Source organism: Lissotriton vulgaris, unplaced genomic scaffold, assembly GCF_964263255.1.
Source record: "Lissotriton vulgaris unplaced genomic scaffold, aLisVul1.2 SCAFFOLD_247, whole genome shotgun sequence".
Classification (NCBI taxonomy): Eukaryota; Metazoa; Chordata; class Amphibia; order Caudata; family Salamandridae; genus Lissotriton; species Lissotriton vulgaris.
The window spans coordinates 396,912-419,819 of record NW_028255597.1 but is presented as its reverse complement, the minus strand read 5'-3'; the positions used below and the strand labels follow the sequence as shown (position 1 = coordinate 419,819).

The following is a 22,908-nucleotide window of genomic DNA, read 5'->3' as shown; positions in this document are numbered from 1 at the left end:
CGTGCGCAAATTGTGACACGTGCGCAAATCACTATCTTTTGGTGCCCAGTTCTTTATCTCGCTGAAGCTAATAATGTTCATCATAACGTTCGACTGGAAAAGAACCGAACATATAAATACATTTCAACAAACTTACAGCAACTTCTAAGATTTTTTAATACCAGCAAAAACCAACCTGTAAAAATACACAAGTGTCACTCATTCGGGAAGCTCGCTAGATCTTAGCAATGCGCTCTGGCGGTTAAATGGTCGTGGGTGCAGTATCTTATCTGGCTAACACAGGTCCTTTAACAACTCCACAGGGGCACCTAGTAACAGCCTGTGGTACTGCACCCTTTTCTTGCATAGTTGATTTTTTTTTTATTACTTATACTAGTGCTGGGATATTTTTCAATAATAAAAGAAACCTCATTTGCAACACCAATAGCTCAAAGTTTCAGTAACGTGAGACCTATTGCATTGAAAACATTTTTAAAATTTATTTTTTATTGATTTTCCTTCAAACAGAGAAAAAGTCAGGGCAGGCACGCCCCGATATACATAGGCATCACATCAGTGGTACTTAATAATCGCAGGGTCACTCAGGCAGCTGCACCTTGCTGCAATGTTTCCTGAACACGGCGCAGAATGCTGCCCATTGACTCTAAATTTGGATTAAGCCTGATGCTCTGCTGAAGTGCCAAAGAGCTTGTCCGTGTTGAGGTGCAGCGAAAACCAATAGAGAGCAGACATGAGCACAAGTGCCAAGAAATTTCTCTGTAGTCCTCCCCTTAGACGGGACTCAGGCTGCCCATGATCAAACAGCGTATGCAGAGGAGTCGAGCGGTGATTCTGCCTGGCGATCACCTCCCTTCCTGTGTCAATTGGTGCTTGCTTTCTTCACCTTAATGCACAAGTTACTACTTGTGTAACGATATATCTGTAAGAGACATTAGTTAGTGATAGATTCCTTACCTTAGAATATCCCCAGGAGTCAGACTGGATCCGGAAACTTTTGCGTAGCAGTACCCTTGCGCGTCGGTAGGCGTCGTCTGCGGCTCCGCGTCCGTCGTCTGCGTCGTGGGCGCCGTGATGACGTCGTCGGAGTACTTAGACGCCGCCTCCGCGTGCTGACGTCAGTTCTTAGATACAGCTTTTCCGCGCCAGAAACGCAGAGCTATGCTAAAAACCAACACTGGTGCCTTGAAACTAGGGCTTTGAAAGGGGATGACCTTAACCCTAGATATCGGTTCGCAGAACGGGGAGGATGGGTGGGTCGGTAAGGAATCTATCACTAACTAATGTCTCTTACAGATATATCGTTACACAAGTAGTAACTTGTGCATCTGAAAGAGACACGTTAGTGATAGATTCCTTACCTTAGAATAGATACCCCAGCAATACCAACCCCGGTGGTGGGTCTGCGAACCAATAATCACCACATTTTGGGTCCAGACGGTGGAGCTTCTGTTCCTCTCTCGAGGGATGCGGAGGCGGAAAGAAGATGGGCAAGGTGATAGATTGCCCAATGTGGAAGGCCGTGACTACCTTGGTTAGGAAAGAGGGCCTTGTCCGCAACACAACTTTGTCCGGATGGACTGAAAGGTAAGGAGGTTTACAGGATAGAGCCTGGAGCTCACTCACTCTCCTGGCAGAGGTGATGGCTACCAGGAAGGCAGTCTTCAAAGTGAGAAGGCGAAGAGGACAGTTGTGAAGTGGCTCAAAGGGAGCGCACATCAGAAAAGTTAGAACCAAGTTCAAGTCCCACTGAGGCATCACTAAGGGAACAGGAGGGAACGTATGTGTGATGCCTTTCAGGAATCGATTAACGATAGGAGACTTGAACAAAGAAGGTTGATCAGGCAGCCTCAAAAAGGGCTGAAAGAGCAGAAAGGTAGCCCTTGATAGTGCCCAGAGCAGAGCTCTGCTGGGCAAGAGAAAGAGGAAAGAGAAGAACCTCAGAAAGAGGGGCATTGAGGGGATCCACAGCCTTTGCTGTGCACCATGCCACAAATCTGTTCCACCTGCAGGCGTATACCGACTTTGTGGAGGGACGCCTGGCTGCCAGAATGATGTTACAGACTTCAGGAGGCAAGTCAAATGGCCTCAACTGTCGTCGCTCAATCTCCAAGCATGGAGGTGGAGACTGGACAGGTTCGGGTGGAGGACCGTCCCCTGCTGCTGCGACAGAAGGTCCTCCTGAAGAGGCAGATCAACCGGGGGATCGACTGACATACTGAGTAGCTCGGGATACCAGTACCTTCGTGCCCAGTCCGGAGCCACAAGGATGACTTGTGTCCGGTCGCGCCTGATCTTCAGCACTCTGGGCAGAAGTGGTATAGGCGGAAAGGCGTACAACAGACCGGAGCTCCACTCGTGACGAAAAGCGTCGCAGAGCGAGTGCCGCCTTGGAAATTCCAACGCGCAGAACTGATGACATTGCGCGTTCTCTTCGGTGGCGAATAGATCTAACCAAGGCTCTCCCCACTGCAGAAAGAGACCTTGCGCCACGTCCGAGTTCAGACGCCATTCGTGATCCATTATGCACCGGCGACAGAGTTCGTCCGCCCTGGCGTTCAGAGAACCTGCCAGGTGTTGAACTACGAGAGTCACGCCCTGATGTTCCAGCCATTGCCAGAGGCGCAGAGCCTCCTGGCAGAGGGTCCACGACCCCACCCCGCCCTGTTTGTTGCAGTACCACATGGCGGTGGTGTTGTCCGTGAACACCTGCACTACACTCCCCCGGACAGAGGGAAGCAATGCCTTCAGTGCTAGACGAATCGCCCGCAGCTCCAAAAGGTTGATATGGAGCCGGGACTCCGCCGGAGACCAGAGGCCTCTGATCTCCGCCTCTCCCATGTGGCCTCCCCAGCCCTGGAGGGACGCGTCCGTCACAACTACGTGCTCCGGTTGGGGAAGGGAGAGGGATCTGCCGCTGACCAAATCGCGGTCCGTGAGCCACCACTGCAGCTGTCTCGCAGTGCCCTCCAAGATCAGGACATGGTCGAACAGGTTGCCCTGATGCTGGGCCCGCTGAAACTTCAGGTCCCACTGCAGAGCCTGCATCCGCCACCGGGCGTGATGCACCAGAAGGATGCAGGAAGCCATCAGCCCCAGAAGCCGCAGCGTCAACCTGACCAAAACTCGGGATAAAGGCTGAAAGATTGGAATCAGAGCCTGTATATCCCGAACCCGCTGTTCGGGTGGGTAAACCCGAAACTGCGCCGAGTCGAGAACCGCTCCGATGAAAAGGAGCTTCGGAGAGGGACACAGGTGTGACTTCGGCACATTGATGGAGAACCCCAGCTGGTGCAAGAGGTCTGCCGTTGTCTGGAGGTTGTTGACGACTGTCTGGGGCGAGCCCGCCTTCAACAACCAGTCGTCGAGGTAGGGGAAGACTGAAACCCCTAACCTGCGCAGATTAGCCGCGACCACCGCCATCACCTTCGTGAACACCCGTGGGGCGCTGGTAAGGCCGAAGGGGAGCACGGTAAACTGAAAGTGCTTGTGGCCTACCATGAACCGCAGGTAACGCCGGTGGGCCGGCAGGATGGGGATGTGGAAATAAGCGTCCTGCAAGTCCAACGCTACCATCCAGTCTCCTGGATCCAGGGCAGATAAGACCTGAGCCAGAGTCAGCATCTTGAACTTCTCCTTCCGTAGGCCCCCTTTGCCCTTCTTGGGTACCAGAAAGTTGTGGGAGTAGCAACAACGTCCTACTTCTGGCCCAGGAACGCGCTCGATGGTCCCCTTGGCCAAGAGGGCCGAAACTTCCTCCTGCAGAAGCGGCAACTGATCCCCCGATACGTGGTGGTTTTGCAGTGGCATGGCTTGAGGGGTCGTCTCGAAGGGGAGGGAGTAGCCCCTCCAGACGATCTGCAGCACCCACCTGTCCAAAGTGACAGTGCGCCAGTGAGAGTGGCGATGGCGAACCCTGCCCCCCACTGGCATCACATGGGCCGAGAAGCACGGACTAGGAGGGTTTAGAGGCGGATGCTGCGGGGGAAGGTGTGGACTGGCCTCGCCGTTGTCCCCGACCGCCTCCACGGCGATTTCCACGGCCGCCACCGCGCTGGATGTTAGTCTGCGGTGTGTGGCTGGCGGCACGTGTGGGGGCGCCCCTTCCTTGGCCACGAAAGGAGCGAAAGGCACCCGTTTGCTGGCGCGGGGCAGAGAGGCCCAAGGACTTGGCCGTGGCCCTAGAGTCCTTAAAGCGCTCAAGCGCGTGGTCTGCCTTGTCACCAAAGAGGCGATGGCCATCAAACGGCATGTCCATTGGAGTGTTTTGGACATCTGCCGAAAAGTTGGCAGACCTCAACCAGGCGTGGCGTCTAACCGCCACCGTCGTTGCCATCGCTCTACCTAGTGAGTCGGTGTTATCCAGCCCACACCGGATGGAATTTTTGGCTGCTTCCCGACTGTCCACAAGGGCTTGGCCGAGTTTGGCCCGTACCTCCAACGGACACTCTGGCAGCACTTCCGCAACCGTCTCCCACAGAGAGTGGGTGTAGCGGCCCAAGAGGCATGCAGTGTTGGAAGACCGCAGTCCCAGACTAAGGGAGGAGAAGATCTTTTTTCCGTACTGCTCGTACCTCTTGGATTCCCTGTCCGGCGGAGCCGACGGGAATGCGGTCTGGGAATTGGAGGCCTGGATGACCAGACTCTTGGGGGTGGGGTGGGTGGACAGGAAACATGGGTCGCCCGGGGCCGGGCGGTGGCTTCTGGCCACGTTCCTATCTACGGGCGAACCCGTAGCCGGCCTGGACCAAGTGCCCGAGAGAACGTCGGTCAAGGCCTCATTAAAGGGCAGCAGAGGCTCGGCCGAGCTTGACTGCGGTTTAAGGACCTCAGTGAGGAGGTTAGTCCTCACGGCCGCGACGGGGAGCTCAAGGCCCAAGGCCTTGGCAGCCCTCACCAACACCACACTATAGGTTGCCCCCTCCTCCGAAGCCACGGTAGGAGGGGAGACAAAACCAGTTTCTGGAGAGGTGTCCAGGCCACTGGCCTCCCCAAGATCCCCTGTTGAGTCCTCTTGAGACTGACACTCTTTGGTCAGAGGGTCCTCAGACCCCTCCCAATCCTCCTCATCACCCATCTCCTGATACTCCGGGTTTTCAATCAATGGGGCTGGTTCATAGAAGTGAAAATCTCCAAACGCTGTCGAAAGCGGCGCCCAGCGGCACCGTTCCGACGTCGGAACCGGAGCGAAGGCGGCATCGGGGACGGCGCCGGAGGCGACACCTGACAGACCGACGCCGGGGGGCGGGGGGGGCTTGAACAGTCCGTAGTGATAACTTATTGATATTTATTTTATGTTTTCATTTGTAGTGAAACCCCTGACGAAGAACTTATCAAAGTTTGAAATGCATTGGGTTAACATGATTCACTTTGAGGATGTTGGATATGTTCAGACGTGCCCCAGAAAAAGGCTTGGATTAGCATATCTGAGGCATTAGAAACAGTGAATATACCTCATCCCATGTGATTTTACCATCGAAAAATAAATGAAGTAATTACAATATCGAGGAGTACATGGATTAATTTGGTTGAATTCAAATAAGGAAGAAAGGAAATAAGTGTCAAGTGAAAGGAATGATGTGCGCCGGCTTAGGAACGAAACTACGCTCCTTTTCTTGAAGTTTAACTACAACGTGTACTAGGGTGGATCATGTAGCCTGTGCTGCACGCTCAACAGTTATCAGTTTTGAAATATGGTCCAATATTCTAAAGAAAAGGTGTGCACTGTAGCACTTCACAGATTGGACATCTTTCATAGATTCACATGCTTAGAATCATCGCCGACGAGGTGCGAGTCTTGCGGTACAATAAAATATATACATTATAGTCATAATAACATTATACCATTGGCTATAGTGTATAGCAAAGTCACTAACTTAGCCTATCTTAGTCTTTTTGTAAAAAGAACCAAACTTGGAAACCAGCCAATCAGGCAGCAGCAGCACCCTCTAGAACCTTCCCCACAGAGAGGCAAACTCTCAGATTTTTGTAGCACCAGTGATAGTAGTATACCATCATGATAAGGTAAGACTCTCCAGGGAGGAGGGTGGGTGGCATGTGTATCTATGGAAATACCAGTACTGGGTGACTGAAGTTACAGGTAAGTAACTCGTTTTCTTATCCAGTGTTTGGGTATCTTTCATAGATTCACATGCTTAGAATCAGAGTAGCTAGCAGTAAATAATACTTATATGTATAGTGGATGGTGGGTATCATAAGAAGTTCAAGAGATACCATATCAAACCAATACAAAAGATACAAACATATCTATTTTGTAAGAAAGAGTAAGTCATACACATACACAATAATGGTCGTATTCAATAAAGAATTTTTACAATTTCAGAAACAATATATACTTGTCATCAGGCTTACCTTTTCTAAAAAGGTTTCGTAGTACTGCTTGTCAAACTGCTGACTCAGCCTCTGTTGCCAGATCCAGGCAATATTGCAGAGTGAAAGTAGGTACACTCTTCCAGGTTGCGGCCCGGCAAATCTTGTCCAAAGACACACCAGCAAACAATGCCGTAGATGAGGACACTGCTCTGGTAGAATGAGCTTTTGGCTTGCTTGACAATGGATGGCCTGCCTTGCAATGGCAGAATTGAAAGCGGATGCAATCCACCTTGAGATAGTAGCCTTTGATACAGCTGATCCTGGCTTGGGACCACCATACGAGAGAAGTAACTGATCAGATGTTCTGATGGACACAGTCCGGGATATGTAGAATTTCAAGCCTTTTTTGACATCTAAAGTATGCAATGACTTCTGCGCCGCGAAAGACGGATTAGGAAAAAATGTCCGCAATATCACAGGCTCATTGAGATGAAATGAAGTAGGAACTTTAAGTATGAACGTGGGATTACTTTGCAAAAGGACGTAATCATTAGTACATTTCAAATATGGTTGTCTTATAGTGAACGCCTGTATTTCACTCACTCATCGGGAAGAGGTGAGTGCCAACAGTAGAGCCGTCTTCCATGAGAGATACTTGATATCTGCTTTATGAATGGGTGCAAATGGATGTTTCATCAGTTGTTGTAGAACCAGATTAAGTCTCCACTCCGGAGGAGGAGCTCTAATAGGTAGGAAAGTTCTGAAAAGTCCCTTCAGGAAGTGCTTAATGAGACGATTGGAACAAATTGATGCCATCCCAGAAGATCTTCTGTATGCAATTTAACCGATTGGAACGTTGGACCAGACTTTGAAAGCAACAATAGATAAGGCAGAACCTTATCGGGAGAACATTCCAGCGGATGTAAGCTATTGTTAGAGCATCAGCAACAGAATCTCTTCCATTTTAAGGCATAGGTCCGTAATGTAGAAGGGGCTCTTGCTTTATTCAGTATGTTCCTGCATTCTTGAGGTAAGTCTACATCCCTGAAATCTGTGAGTCCAGGAACCAAGCATGGAGTTGCAGTTGAGCTGAGCAAGTATGAAGAATCTGGCCTTTGCTCATTGTTAGCAGATCCGGTAGTGTTGGAAGGTGGAGTGGCTTGCACTTGGAGAGGAGAAGCTCTGTGAACCAGTGCTGACGTGGCCATTCGGTGCAATCAGAATCATGCAGCATGGTTCCTTCTTCATCTTGTGTAGAAGCCTTGGGATCAGAGGAAAGGGAGGGAATGCGTAGGCAAAGATTCCCGTCCATCTCATGAAAGCGTTCCCCCAGAACCTTTCTCCGGCTCCCAAATTGCGAAGAAAAGACACTTCTGATTGTCTTTCGTGACACAGAGATCTTGATTTGGCTTGCCCCACTTCTGAAAGATATTGTCCAGTATGTATTGATCCAGCTCCCATTCGTGACAATTTCGTTGTCCTGCTGAGGGAATCTGCCCAGGTATTCTGGACCCCTGGAAGATGTTCCACCTTGATTGCGATATTGTGCCGGAGAAGCCACTTCCAGATGTTTTGAGCTTCCTGGGACAGAATTTGAGACCTTGTACCACCCTGCTTGTTTAGGTAATGCATGCAAGTGGTGTTGTCTGTTCTGATGAGAACTGTAGATCCTCGGAGACGAGGTAGAAAAGACTGCAGGGCCAGTGAAATTGCTCGAAGCTCCAAAAAGTTGATGTGCATTTTCGCCATTGCTGAAGGCCACTTCCCTCTTACGCTTAAGTCTTGAAGATGCGCAACCCAACTTTCCAGCGAAGCATCTGTGGTGATGATAAAATCCGGAACTGGAGGCTGAAAGGTGAGCCCTACGGAGACATTCTTGGATCACCTCCACCAAGAAAGTGTTCTTTCATAACTGGAGTTACTTGAACCATGTCGTCGAATGAACCGGAGATCTGGAGCCACTGATTGTCTAGCTCCTCTTGAATTGGCCTCATCTTTAGCCGTGCTTGAGGCACTAGCAGAATTGCTGACGACAAAATCCCCAGAAAAGATTTGATCATTCTCACTGAAGCAAACTTTCTTTTTAGAAGGTCTGATGCCAGAGAGAGAAGGCGAGATATTCTGTCTGCGGACAAGAATGCTTTGTCTGGAATAGTGTCTAATCTTGCTCCCAGAAATTGAATCACTTGAGAAGGATAAAGGCTTGATTTCTGGGCGTTTAACGGGAGGCCTAGAGAATGAAACATTTGCAGGCATTTGGTTATTGCAAAAGAAGCCTGGCGAAAGGATGGAGCCTTTATTAGCCAATCGTCCAGATATGAGAATAGTTGGATGCTTTGCAGCCTGAGATAAGCTGCTACCGGAGCTAGAAATTTGGTAAAGACTTTTGGAGCCGAACGCAGGCCAAATGGAAGGACTTTGAATTGGAAATGTGCACCTGCCACAGTGAATCTCAGAAACATTTGATGTTTGGGATGAATAGGGATATGAAAATATGCATCCTGGAGATCCAAAGTTGTCATGAAATCCGCATGGTCTACAAGCTGAAGAATTTCCTGAAGTGTTACCATGCAAAAGTATTTCTTCTGAAGGTACTTGTTCAGCATTCCCCAGACTTTTTCTTTATCAGGGAAAAACGAGAATAGAATCCCTTTCCTTTTTCACAGTGAGGAACTCTTTCCATCGCCCCTTTTGACAACATAGATTTTACCTCTTTCCTGAGTAGAGAAAGATGCAGTGGGTTTTTCTTTGGAGGTGGATGAGGAGAGGGAAATTTGGTGAACTCCAGGGTGTGTCCAAATTTTATGATATCTAATACCCACTTGTCCTTGGTTATTTTCATCCAATTGTTAAAATGTTGGGAAATAATTGGAATTTTGAATGCTTGAGGCAGGTCTGGTGCAGGTGCAATAGGAATGTCACTGCCTTCTGCAGAATCTCTGCCTTGAGGTTGACGCCTCTTGCCTTGTTGCCTATAGGCAGCCGTCGGAGGTTTCCTGTAGGCTTGCTGCTGCTGTTGGTACGAATATCCGTATCGACCCTGGTTCCCCTGCTGTTGGTATTTCTGGTAACCCCCACGAAAGGAGTAGGAACCTCTGCCTCTTGCTCCTCCAAAGGGTGTCTTTCGATATTGCAAGGTACCCATTGATCTTGCATTATCGGTGTACTTTTTTAGGTCGAGCCTGGGAACACACATCCGAAGGATGCGGTCCAGGTGGAGAACTATAGCTAGCTGACACGGGGGAATGACGGACAAGAAACTGCCACGCGCTTCTCCCCGGCTGGATTCAGCTGCGTGCACGCGCACCCACACTCACGCATGCGCACATCACAGCCACACGCATACACAGCCACACGCATACACAGGCACCCCCCCCCCCAAATACACACACACTAGCGCACCTACACGCACACACAGAGACCCCCACACACACACCAGCGCACCTACACTCACGCACGCAAACATACAAAGACCCCCCTCCCCCCGCCGCTGCCACCGCACACATACACACACACACACACAAGGGCACCTCCCTCCCTCCCCTCTAGAATTAAGCCCCACTTACCGCCATTCGGGACTTCTGTTGCCGGGGCTCTCCCTCGGGCATGGGACTCCGCGGGCGCGTGCGCGGGACTTCCGAAGACGGAAGTCCCGCCCAAAGGAACTTTTGAGATCAACTGTAGCCTGACCTCAACTAACTGAACTAATTTTTACTCACAAGTTTCGTTTTCGTAACTCGGTTAAAGGCTTCCAGTCACAGCTACTGTTTGAGGGATGTTGTTTATTGCGTGATCATGCTGGTCAGATATAGCGCGCGACAATTGTATCTTTTAGGCCGTTCATGCGTGCCATTCCTTTTGGACTGACCTAGAAATCAGGCTGCAGCTTTAAGTGGGAGGAGAGGAAGGAGGCAGTGCGCAGCGCGCACCCCCGCCCGCCTCTTTAATCCGAGCGAGACCCAACCCTCTGCTGGCTGTACATTTCGCGAGACTTGCTTGGCGCCGTGACCCCCATGTGAGAGCAGCTCCTAGTAAACACTCCCTGCAGCTCAGCAATGGCTTCCCGGTTGTAAGAGGCGGCGAAGCGGGCTGCCTGGCACCCCTTTGCTTCCCGCCCTGCAGATTTCTTTGGACGATCATCGACGGCCATGCCCGGCCTCTGCAAGGCGTTCGCCTGATTGCAGCCCGAGAGCGAGTGGCACCTGCAGAGGCTCTTTTACCGTGGGAAGCAGGTAAACAATGCCCGCCGACGCAAAAAGATGTTTTTCATTCAGGATCTCGGAAGCACCTCCTTTTTAACACTACCGTCCCTGGTATGGCAAGGGTGGTAGTCCACATAAATGGCCACCGCAGACATAGTTCGTATGTGTGGTATTGTTTGGGTGCGATTACATGCAGCCCTCGCGTGTACCTCCGACATGTTAACATCGCGTGCATCGACCAGGGGGTGGTGCTATGTGTGCTTGGAGTGTTTTTTCCTGTCAGGGGCATGGATGCGAATACAGAAAACGGCATTTTTCTTGTGACACCCCCGCCTGTTAACACCGTGAGAGCGCGAACGGTTGCCCACACAGTAAACCTATACCACCGTCTCCATTACGTGCAGCCTCCGGTCATACCTTGAGAGAGACGCCACGCGATCCTGTCTAACGACCCTGGCATTATGTGGGAGTATTTGGGGAACGGGACCCACGATTCTCGCACTCTGGACGTTCCCAACGATGTGCCAGCAGTGGCACGTGAAGCTGCAAAAAGCGCGTTCTAGTATCAAAGAACGGTTAGGTGGCGCGAGATGCCGACATTAAAAGACCGGTGGGCGGGGTCATAACGATTTCTGGGTTACCTGCTAATTAGAAGCCCTTGAGCAGGGTTTATACGTGTTGTGTATAGCCTAATGTGTCCTATTCTGGATACCGTAGTTTTCCATGTGTGTCCCTCATGAGCTCTTCACAGTACGGTAAATGTCAATGTTTTCAATTGGGCAACTGTCCGGTCTTCTCAACTTCTTTTTGAGGAACACTTTTCAAAGAAGGGGCATGGCGCCCAGGTGCTCATGCAATCACGCGCTCTAAACTCCCTCTTTAATTTGGAGGGCATTTTACCTGCAGGACGTGACAGGCTCACTGTAATAGGGAAATAAAAGTAAAACGATGCAAGTGAAGTTCGTATTTTAAGTTTATTGCAGGAACATGCAAGGGATCAGTGCAGTTCTAAGATCAGCCTTATCGTATTTCATAATCGGTAAATATTTCATGAGCAGCTGGTATTACGACAATATTAGAGTACATTCTTGCTCTCCCAACAGTAATTTGAACCCAGGTTTCCCGAGTTGAGCTCCAAAGTTTCCAGCAATGTTGCATAAACCTTAAAGCAATTACCAGCACCGGTAACTAGAAGTGCTAAATGTTAAGATGCACCTCTGCTGACTGTAACGCAACAAACGACAGAAAGAAAACTATGGCCCGTTCACTGAAATGAAAGGAAACAAGCACTGGCAAAGCACATAGGACCGACTTTCCAAAGAAGCATGCGCAGACCGAAAACGCTGCAGCCAGAGATACACATGCTCCAAGCACATACACACAGGCAACATGTACAGGCACAAAGCCACCAACGTAGCAGACGTGCCGCATGCATACAGGCACCTGTGCATTACAATGTGTTCAATGACACCAGTACGCGCTGCCTGTGTTTCCATGTTGTATGTGTGCTTGTGTTGCATTGCGTGTATGTATATCTGACTGCATGTGTGTTACACAGATTAAAGACTATGTGGAGCCTTGAAATTTTTTTCCATATGGTGACTCCTGTTGTGCATACAGACTAGGGTCATGCGTCATATGACAGTAAACGTGCTGCTCCGAGTACGGGCGCGAGCCTGTGCCGGCTCTGAGCAGCACACTGGTGAAAGACAGACCAGATCTTTGAAGACGCCAGTCAGCATCTTGCTGCATACAAGGGCACCGCCGGAGTTTAGAAGAAGGATCGCACCACAGGTGGGTGCCGTCACTCACTGAGCTCTCCTGTGAAGAATGCCTGGGGGCAGGGCTTTAAGTGGACTGAAAAAACTGGGGGGTCTCTCAAAGGGGCGTGGTCAGTGTAATTGGGGCGTGGCTTTAAAACACTTACGCTAAACATCTGTCTTTAGCATAGTGTGCCACCCAACTTGTATTTTGCTGTTTCTGTCATTGCATCCAGATATTTGATGCAACAAGTAACATCATACCTACAACAAGTAAGGACTATCGGCTTTGTCAACGGTTATTAGCTGAAACTATGGCTTGTTACATATAATATTGAAAACGCCTCCAATTAAAGCTCAGGTGAACCTACCACAATGTTGCTGCTCTTGCAGTGTCGTGTGCTTGGCTTTTTTATAAGTAAAATTTAGCAGAGCGTCTTTCAAGCATATTGCATTAGAAATGCTATAGGCGTCGCATTTACGATAGTTATAACTATTAGCATTGTAAATGACATAGCTATTAATTTAGCTATTTTCAAAAACAAGACATAAATAAAAAATGTGTCATTTACAATACCAATAGCTCAAACTTTCCTAATGCGAGACCTATTGCATTGTAAATGCTTGTTATATCCTGTAGTGCGTCGTCGATATGTTTGCCAAACGAAAGATCGCCATCAAAAGGCATGCCCAGGATTTTAGTCTGGATTTCAGGGCGAAAATTTGTGGCTTTAAGCCAGCCCTGTCTTCCAAGTGTAGCCGCTCCTGCTATTTGACGGAATCCAAGGGACGCTACATCCATAGAGATATCTATGATTTCGGAAGCGGCTCTTTCACCCCCTCTTGCCTCCACTTTGTTATTATCAGGCAGATCTTCTACATAGGGCAAGATGTCTGACCACAATTGACGGTCATATCTTCCTAAGATGGCTAAACAATTCGTAGCCCGAACAGTAGCGCCTGCCATCGTGGTAAAACGTTTGCCTATGTTGTCCAGGCGCCTTCCATCCTGGTCAGGAGGAGCTGCTATTGGATTTGAAGGGTTTCGAGATTTTCTTTGCGCTGCCTGAGAAATAACAGAGTCTGCTTTAGGGTGACCCGAAAGGCAGGCAGGTGCATCATCCAGCGCTTTGTATTTTTTGTCAATCCTAGGGAGGATCGCAGGAATGGAGAAGGGAGTTTTCATGATCTTTACTCCCTCTTCCCATATATGATCAATTATGGGAATAGAACATGCAGACTTCCTGTTTAGGTCTGTAGAATCATATAAGAAACACTCAGTCTTCTGTACTGGCATGTTTAGGTGAAACCTAGTCGAAGCTCTTTTCATAATGGCATGGAAACCTCCTATGTCCTCAGGAGGAGAGTCTGCAGCTGGAGGAATCCGTGAAGCTGGAGTCAGAATTAAATATTCATCCCATTCGTCCACGGTAGTGGGTGAATTAGGAATTTCTCCATCCTCAGCTACCGTGTCCCTGTCATCATCTTGTAGCAGCTGCGAAGGCAATGTCACCTGGGGCTCAGAAACTGGTGTTGCAGGTGTCACAGGTTGCATCTCTATAGGTGCAGAAGGTTGTTGTGGTGGAGGAGCTGGAGGAAAACGGCTATTATAGTCTTTTAACATTGCCGTAAGGTCCTGGAGCAAGGAGGCAGGCATTTGAACCACTGGCTCTTGATGGAATACTTCTTGGGGCCCTCTTGGAGACTCACATGGTTCATAGTACTCCTCTTCTTCATCATCCTCTTGATATTTTATCTTGAGTAGTGAAGGGTCATGTGCCTGTCCCAAGGGGTCATCATCATCTTCAGATTCCTCCAAGTAATGGCTAGGAGGTAAAGGTGAAATGTGTGATACATCATGGTAAAATTGTCTGGAAGACGACAATTTAAAGCTCAAAATAGGTGTAAATTGTAAAGTCGTTGGTTTTTTACGCCTTAAAGTGGCAGAAATATATGTCGATGGTGATTCGTATTCTGCTGAAATGGCTGTAACAGACGGCATCGCCAATGCTGTGATCATAACTGTTGTCGACGGAAAAGACATCGTCGACGATGTGGTTGTCGACGTCATAGTTGAAGTTGTCATCGACGGTGGCGGCGGGCTAGTCGACTGAACATGCTGCATTGTCGACGGGATACAAGTCTACGATGGGATAACTATCATCGACGGCGGAGGCATCGTCTACGGGATCTTCGACGACGAAGCCGGCATTGACATGATGTGAGTCGTCGACGGCGTAGGGACACTCGTCGTCGATGCAGTCGACGGTGATCTCGTCGACGGTATACTTTTCTTCGACGCTGAAGATCCACTCACCTTCTGTAGGGATTGTCTCGTCGACGAAGATGTTTTACTCATCGGCGGAGGGTCCTGAAGAGATTTTGAGGTAGTTTTCTGAGAAACCTTCACCTTATCTCTAGATTTTACCTCAGAAGAGACTTTCTCTTTTTTTGAGGAAGAGTGACCCACCTCAGAAGAGGATGTTTTCAAGGTCTTACTCAGCTTCTCAAGAGGATCTCCAGATCGATCCCTCTTCTTGGATATTGGGGTGGACACTTGAGGACTACTACTGTCCTCACCTTCAGTGACCACTTCAGACGATGCCTTCAACTTCTCCAACCAAACCAGCAGGTGTCCTTCTCTATCTTTCAAGGTCTTGGCAGGAAAGGTTCTACAGATCCTGCAGTCCTTAACCTTGTGTGCGGGGTAGAGGCAATAATACACTCCTTATGTGGGTCCTCAAAGTGTAGTCTCTTCTTCCCACATGAAGAATAGGCCAAAAACAAACTCTTCTTGGAATCAGACATATTTCTTCACAGAAAGTAAGATAAGGAAAAAACTGAGCAGAGCTCAGGGAGACTCCCTAACACACGAGGTGCAGTAGAAAATCCGAGGGTTTGCCTCTCTGTGGGGAAGGTTCTAGAGGGTGCTGCTGCCTGATTGGCTGGTTTCCAAGTTTGGTTCTTTTTACAAAAAGACTAAGATAGGCTAAGGTAGTGACTTTGCTATACACTATAGCCTATGGTATAATGTTATTATGACAATAATGTGTATGTTTTATTGTACCGCGAGACTCCCACCTCGTCAGTGGGGAGGATTCTAAGCATGTGAATCTATGAATAATACCCCAATACTGGATAATAATCTCGTCTGCACATTCTATGTTTAAATGGGACAACTAGTAACAACCTGTGGTACTGCAGCCTTTCCTTAAGAACTGATATTTAGTTTCCACTATTGAGTGGCGTTAGGAAGAAAGGCAAGCATTTCTTTCTTCATTAAGTGGAATTTGGAAAAATATCTTACTGTAAAGACTACAAAAGCATAAATAAAATGATTGCAAATGCTCTAACTCGTTCCTAAAAACCCTTGGTAATGGAATTTAAATATTACTTAAATAAAGTGTTGGCAAGTAAATAAGTAGATAAAGCAGATTGGCTTGGCTTTAAAGTGTGTGGCAAGCAGTGTTGTGTCGCATGATCGGCAAGATAACTTGTGGCAAGCAGCGATAAAGTCTGGTCTTTATCGTGTTGGCACGGCAAGTAAATAAGTACATAAAGCGGATTGGCTTTAAAGTGCATGGCAAGCAGTGTTGTGTCGCATGATCGGCAAGATAAAGATTGGCAAGAAAAGGCGATGCCAGCCTTGCTGGTCATAAGCAACGACTAAGTAAAAAGTGCAAATACAAGGAATGGCAGCCAAGGTCACATACGGGCTATGCAAATTAAACTACAGGCTACAAAGTCATTCTGCAGAGGGTGTCCTAGGGGTTATGCAAGCTAAACTGATACCCGCGTTGAGGTATGGCCACCTTGTTTTCCCAGGCCAATTGAATGAGAAAATGGAGCTCCTACATCTAACGGCTTACCGAAAGGTATTTAATTTTCCCTACTCAACTAGGCGCACTTTGATTCGGCTGGAGTTCAATATTCCAGCGATGGACATTGAATGTAAAAAAGAAATCAACAAATTGCACCATAGGGTGAACAAGGCAGACCCTGACACAATCAGAGAATCATTAAAAGTAGTTTTCCAGGACAACAACAGTGCTTGGACCAGGTATCTCTTAACGGCTAATGAGACACAGTACTGGCCATCGATGTCCAACCTATATACCTCTTACAATGACCAGCCTGAAAAACCTGCTAAAGAAACAGGGCAAATGTATCTCAAGGCTACAGGAACTCGAACAAATCAGTTATATTCCTGACGCGGATGGCCTCGTCCAGTCACATAAAATTACAGTAATTCAACCTTACTTAAAAGCAGGGCTGGGGAGGACTGCCCTCCAGAACATATTGAAAACCAGACTCCTTACATTGCCAATTCAGGACTACAGGCTACATTGGAAACACAGAGTGCCTGCGAACAAGAGATGTTGCCTGTGTCATTACTGTACAGAATCAGAAGGGCAAATCAATTGCTACTGTCCAGTGCTACAGGGTCAAAGGCGACTATATTTAAGGTTTCTGTTCTTGCAAAACCACATGAGAACATGCAAAGAGGTCCTAAAGCTCATCTTTACCATCACAGAGCCGATGGCCCTCGAAAAAATTGGCGAGTTCCATGCGGAAGCAGCAAGGATCCTAAGCACTACCCAAGCAACGGAGACTAAAGCCCATAATTTACAAGCCGAAGCTCCCTAAGGGCCATGGGAACTACAAGTGGAGGAGCATCTTATACGAACTGGTCACAACGAGCATAGCTATGTACGATGCACTTCAGACAATGAAGGAGGACTGGCATGCATGAAGGACAGTTTATCGGAAGGTCCTGTACAATTCATAGGGCACGTGCAGGCACACATCAGCATGGATGAAGGTCTTACAACTCTAGGGGCCCGCACACGGTTCTGCTTCCATTTAGTAACCCTTTATAATCCCTTGGTGGGGCCTTTTGCACAATCACGCGCCAAATAGATTGTCACTCCACTCAGCAGGGATTTGGCGATTCCTACCACTCTAGGGGCTCGCACACAGTTCTGTCCTAATACAGCAATCTCACACAATCTCTTGGTGGGATCTTCTGTAACACCATGTTCCAAACAGCCTAAATCTCTGGGTGGGGCTGTCTGTACTACCATGCAAACAGGCTGATACTCTACTGAGCATGGACTTGGCGCTAGGTAGAGCACCACTCCTACAGGTTGAACCAATCATTGACCTCTGCCCTCTACATTTTAATGTCATGCATGCTTGCATGTTATAATATTGCATGCTTATGCACCGCATAGCTTGGCGTTCGCTCAAGCGCTGTTTCACTTCACAACGGTCAGGTAAACTACAGCGAATGTGTACCTGGGGAGGTTGTTAACCTCGCTGTGCAATTAATGTAACATTTTTTTAAAAAATGTGTATCACACAATTTTACGGCATATTTATATCATTTGCTTTTATATTTATTGTGTTTTATGCTATTGTTTTGTATAAGATTAATTAATTATACAATAAAGATTCATTCACTCAATACAATTAGTAGATTTGAAATGTGACAAAATAATTATTATATTAATTCCAGATCCGATTATACTCTACGATGCACAGTTGGAGGGAGCATGGTGTGGGTGGAAGACTGTATGTTAGTGTATATTTTATGTCTTGGTTTTTGTTCCTATTTATCTTAGTTGCACCCAGAGAGGAACTCCACTTGCACTTATATACAATGCCTGTGATGCTTCATTCCACACGTCAAAACAGACACTTCAAGCCCAGAACGTACTCTACGCGGAGCCAGGACCGCTCCTCTTACTGTCAACACTTGTGAGCCACTATAACGTTGTTATAGCCAATGGGTACTAATCTGAGACTCTTGACGTAGAACGTCGGAGGCCTGAGCGATCAACGCAAAACTAGAAAGGTTAGGTCTTATTTCTAATGACATAATGTGGATGTGGCACTCCTCCAGGAGACACACCTCCCGATGTCTGCTCGCCCACAACTTAGAAGTAACATAAGGGGCACACTACATGCAACGGGTTTCCCATCATACGCCCGAGGGGTACTGACATGGGTCAACCCTACATCCACACTCACACTTTAAGAACTACATACAGATGCAAATGTGATATCTAGATGTAGAGGACAGAGTGTAGACTATCTACTAATTAATGTATACAGCCCTAACTTTGATTGCCCCCAATTCTACTCTGAACTCCTGAGGATTGCTAGAGTGTTGCCTAATGTTCTGCAGATTTGGGGACGGGACTTTAATTGTACGATTAACCCGGACCTTGACTGCTCTGGAGGCCCGTCACGACGCTGCATACAAGCAGAAGTCATATTGGACATGCTAACAGAGTTATACATGTTCGATGGATGGCGATTCCGATCACCCCTATCTGGGGGTTTTACGCACTACACTGCACCCCACAACCTGCACACCAGAATAGATTACTGGTTTCTCTCACGGAGACTGCAGCACTCTCAAAGATTGCGAGGTATTCCCCCGAACCTATTCTGAAGACTCTCCAGTGCTTCTGGTCTTGACTACCCCACATAGAAGGCTACACCCATTCACATGCCGATTCCCTCCCTATGCATTATTAGACTAACCATTCCGTGCGGAGATGCAGGAGGCTATGGAAACCTTCTTTGAGACATATATAGGATCTGTCCCACACTTCACAACAGTCTGGGAAAGGTTCAAGGTTTATGTAAGGGGTGTGGCAATATCTAAACATTCTGGCGTGCTAAAATCAATTAGAGACCGTCTAAAGCACTTGGAACAAACGTTGTTAGATCTGGAGAAAACAATGCAGACCACTAATGATCCCACAGTGCAAGACACACTAAAAGCTACGTTCGAAGAATACCACACAGAAGCAGATAGGGAAGTGAAATTTCTGGGTAAATATGCAATAGCCGGAGTATATGGTGAAGGAGAGCGTCCAGGCGCCACCCTAGCTAATCTTACCAAGGGTCATAGAGCAACTACACATTCCATAGAATTATCTATAGAAGATGGAACAGCGTTGACAGACCCGGTAGATGTGGCAAATTGTTTTAGAGACTATTATACAACCCTCTATCAATCTAGGTCTAATGCTGCACAATCTGACATTCTGGAATACTTATAATACATTAAACTGCCATGGCTATTAGATGGTCATAGAGAATATCTGATGCGCTCGCTTGGGACATGGGAAATTAAAGCAGCCATTTCCGTGATGCGAGCAGGTAGAGCGCCGGGACAAGTTGGACTTATGGTGGGGTTCTATAAAGCGTATTAGGACATTTTGGCACCGCACCTGCTGTCTCTGTTTGAGGGGATGGCAGAGGAGGGCACAATGCCCCCCCACCATGAGAGAAGCGCTCCTTGTAGTCATATTGAAACCAAGCAAACCCCTGAATAGTTGCTCTTCCCATCGTCCGCTCTCTCTGTTGAATGTTGACACTAAAATATTTGCAAAGGTACTAGCAAATAGACTTGCTCCATTAATGCCAACCTTGGTGGGAATAAAACAATCGAGCTTTATCCCAGAACGCACACTTACATATAATCTCTGCATTGTATTTAGAGCCATACAGCACACTCCCCAGATAAGAAAGCAGCAGCAATATTTTTAGACGCTGAAAAAGCATTTGATTCGGTGGAATGGAAATGTAGGACGCTGACTCTGGAGCGTATGCGATTGGGAAGCGTTTATTTAAGCTTAATTAGCACACTCTACAAATGCCCAGCAGCTAGAGTAAAAGTGGGTGACGTGATCACGACCCCATTGGAAATATTCAGAGGTATCAGGCAGGGCTGCCCCCTGTCACCATTACTGTATGCCTTAGCAGCTGAACCATTGACATGTGCACTGCAAGAGTATCATAGCCATAGGGGGATAAGATTCCCGAACTACAATCTTATTGTCTCTACGTACGCAGATGACACCCTCCTTTATATTACAGACCCAGCCATCAACGTGTCTCCGGTACAGCGGGAAATAGTACGCTTCAGCGAACTATCAAATGCAAAAACCACAGTTGATGGACAGAATGCAGAACAATGTCATACATTCACCCCAGTGCAGAGATCTGGGCCTAAATCCATCGTTGTTTTGTACTCCACACCACCCCAGTTCAGACATGGCCATATGCAAATCAGTCTGACCCTGTGCCTCATGGGAATAGTCCAGCCCGAACCGCCAAGCCATGCCTTCCCTGGACCGGAAACAAGCTTCCGAGGACCGGTTTCTGGCATTTCAGCCGTCTTCAGCCTGGCTTGCTTGAATCCATTGGTGTGGAGAGCATGAGACTCACGTCTGAGCATACTTATCCCACTCGGGGTGACAAATGCAAAAACCACAGTTGATGGACAGAATGCAGAACAATGTCATACATTCACCCCAGTACAGAGATCTGGGCCTAAATCCATCAGCGAACTATCAGGCCTTAAAATAAACCTGTCAAAATCAATGATATTCCCCCTTACTTAAGCAACTACCCCAGAGGAACTGGATTTCCCGCTGCAGTGGACGGAGGACCCTGTACGGTACTTGGGGATACAGAAAAATGTGGATCCAGAGCTGGTGTTTCGAGAGAACTATGGTTGCGCTGTGGCTAGGTTAGAAGAGGATATTGTGCGCTGGATTCGCCTCCCCCTTTCATTACTGGGCAGAATATCGTTAATAAAAATGGTAGTTCTTCCCAGCTTTCTCTTCTTATTTATTAACATAACTATGGTCCTGCCAGTCCAATTCTTCAAACATATCCGCTCATTGTTGATTAAGCTGGCATGGGCCAATAAACACCCCGCGCATCGTGGAATCTGATGGTCCTACCCTATTCGATGGGCGGACGAGGAGCGCCAGATCTTGATCTATACTATCTGGCGGCCCAGGCCTCATACTCCTACTACTGGATTCACCAGCAGACTACCCTACCCTACCCTACCCTACCTGTATATAGAGCGCATAACAAAAGCCCCAACACATTTAGCAAACTTCTTGCATCACCGACCTAGTAGAACTACCACTACTTTGTTTCAATAAACACTACAGTTCATGCATGGCACAACCTAATGAACAGACAGGCGGCAACCCTATTATACTCGCCTCATACCCCCATAGCTTGGTGCCACTGGTTACAGACGTTAACTTCACCAGAGATGGTAGCGGCTCTTCATAACTTGGGCTTAAACACAGTAGGAGACTTCTTCAGTGATGGCCGGGGAACAGAGGGGACGGCATTACCAGAAACGGAACGGAGGCCCACGCTCTTGAATACTTTTCATTATTTTAGAGCCCGGAGTGCGCTGAGGCGAATGCTGGGCGATGAAATGCTGGAACCCCCGGAGGTGTGCTCCTAAACCGCAATGATTCAAGCAACATCCCCTAAACGATTAGTAGCAAAGATATACTCTCAGACTCAGGAACTCTATAGAGACTGCTACAATAAAGCCCGACTTGACTGGCAAGTGGACTTAGAGCAAGACATAGATGACGACATGTGGAGATACTGTTGTGTGACTACTAAGCGTGTCTCGCTTAACGGGAGACATAGGCTCATCCAGTTTAAATTCTTGAATCGCATTTATTGCACGCCAAAACGCCTTCACAAATATGGACTGTGTGACACGACTAGATGTGATCGTTGCGGGGTGCTAGAGGCTGACTTCCTGCACCTAGCATGGCTCTGTCCGCAGATTGCTAACTACTGGACACAAATCTTCACTGAAATTCAGGCGATAACGCAGGTGGATCTTAGCCCAGACCCATTAGTGGTGTTACTAGGGTAGTCAAAGAAGATGGAGAAACCCATTAGGCTCCTGGTGGATATGAGGCTCCTGGTTGCCAAACGAGTTTTAGCAATACACTGGTCCAGAGGCCCACCTCCTACATTGAAACAATGGTCCAGAGATATGCTATATTGCAACACACAAACAAACATATAGTGAGCTACTTCCCCCTAGGAACCGGCGGAATAATTTTTGGGGCCTTTATGCCACTTACACTGCGGCTAAAGCCATGGAACAAACTACAACACCCACAATGGGAGAAGATGATCTGTTAGCACAATAGACATTGCTAAGGTATCAGAAGGTGGGAGTCAAATTTGAATAAGGTAACAGCCCTAGGCTGCCAGACTGCTAAGTTTATGACTTTGTCGTCTCTTGAGTGTTATATGCATTGGGTTATAAAATGTTGCATGACCCGGTTGTTGGTCGGGTTGGACAATGTGGGGGTGCACCAATCAAACAATGTTCGGAAGAAGTGACTATGTTTATCATGCTGTCATTATGTCTGTATTACGTTGCAAAGTGGAAACTGAACCCTATCTTCTGCTAATTTTCTTTAGTATTCTTAATTCCCCCTCTTTATTTAGCTCTTTATTTGTTTTGTTTGTATTGCATTATTCAAATTGAAAATAATAATAATAATAATAATTAAATAAATAAATGAGATGTGGTAGGTGCAGTACAGCAAGCTGCGCCTACAGGTCCCTAATGAGCAAGGCAACATCACTGCTTGTCTAGGGGCAGTAGCACAAGCTGTGCCTAGAGGTCCCTAGTGAGCATCATAAACTTTGAAGATATGGTAAATCCATCCTACCCATAATGCATTGCATGCAAGACAATACCACGAGTACATCCCATTCAAATAGCTAGGTCCATGTATACAATTAGTAGC

General features: G+C 47.6%; 1 protein-coding gene across 2 annotated transcripts in view; it reads right to left on the bottom strand.

Annotated features, from left to right (window-relative positions):
• DENND4C (DENN domain containing 4C) overlaps positions 1-22,908 on the bottom strand; it is a 1,503,495-nt gene that overhangs the window by 1,265,607 nt on the left and 214,980 nt on the right. The gene's annotated exons all lie outside the window — the stretch shown is intronic.